This window comes from Peromyscus californicus, unplaced genomic scaffold, assembly GCF_007827085.1.
Source record: "Peromyscus californicus insignis strain IS unplaced genomic scaffold, ASM782708v3 Scaffold_3__1_contigs__length_106647218, whole genome shotgun sequence".
Taxonomy (NCBI): domain Eukaryota; kingdom Metazoa; phylum Chordata; class Mammalia; order Rodentia; family Cricetidae; genus Peromyscus; species Peromyscus californicus.
In genome coordinates, this window is record NW_026294551.1 from 58376108 (window position 1) to 58377354 (window position 1247).

Here is a 1247-nt window from a genome sequence, read left to right on the forward strand (position 1 = left end):
TTTTCTGGCTCATAGGCGTCGCTCCATCCTCTCCATGGCCTCAGCCTTCCAGAAGCCACCAGACATAGAGTGCAGGCTGAGCCATCCTAGTGGGGATGAACAGGTAGTTAGTATAATGTGGGCATGAGAGGGCTTCTACACCTGGGAAAGCATTTCAGAAATGAAATTCTTCAGACTAAGTGTTGAAATACTATTGTGTTTTTTAAAAAAATGGTCTTTTGAACAAAAACAATCTGTAAAATGCACTGCAAAGTGTCCACTTTGAGGAGAAAGGTTCATGCTCTGCACAGTCCTGAGTTGCTGGAGTTTAATCCCTGGGCCCAGAATTGTACTCTGACATTCAAGTCCATAGATACATCAGTGAGGAGCAGACCTCCGAGATCAGATCAGTCATTAACTGGTTGTTTTTATTCAAGTTGTTCTATTACCAATAAAGACTCAGAGTCAGATACTGGGGTGATAACCTGATATATCAAAAAAGTGGAGGAGGAGTGACCAGCTGAGCTTCCTTTTTTCTACAGGAGACCCAGCAAGCAATCTCTCTCCACATATCCCAGACCAAAAAGATGGCGAATCTCTAAGTCCCTCCCTACTCCTTCCTGTGTGTCTTCTCTATCCGTCTCCCTGGGTCCTCTGTACTCTCAATGGTTAATTTTAATTAGTCACTGGCTTCGCTCCCTGATCCAAAGTTAATTTTATCAGCACAGTTTTGGAATTTCATAGTGTGATCAAATATCCCACAACATTAACTCATTCTGGTAGGCACAAGTCCCTGCTGTAAGCCAAGTCAGGGCCCAGGGCTTCTGTGAAAACACCAGGGCAAGAGCTATGGCTGGGTTTGTGCTGGGTTTGATGAAGTCACCACAGAACTAAAGAATATGTAATATTCAAGGTTTAATACAGCAAGTCAAAATATACCTCATTTAGTTTGTATAGTTCTTAGGGCAGGCATGGTGGTGAACTTAGGAGGTAGAGGCACCAAGAGCAGGAGTTTGGGGCTAGCCTCTGCTACATATGAAGTCTGAAATAATCCTGGGATACATAGGACCATGTATAAATAATAGATTACATAAGTATTCCCATTCCAGAACTCTGAGAACAGAGGTCATAAGAAGACTCTCTGGCTGTTGGACAAATTGACCGTCCCAGTTGCAAAGTTCACATGGGATATTTTTTGCTAAGATCTCTCTTTCTCATTCTCACCATCTCAATCATTTGGCTGAAGGATGCAGGTCATTTCCCTTGGA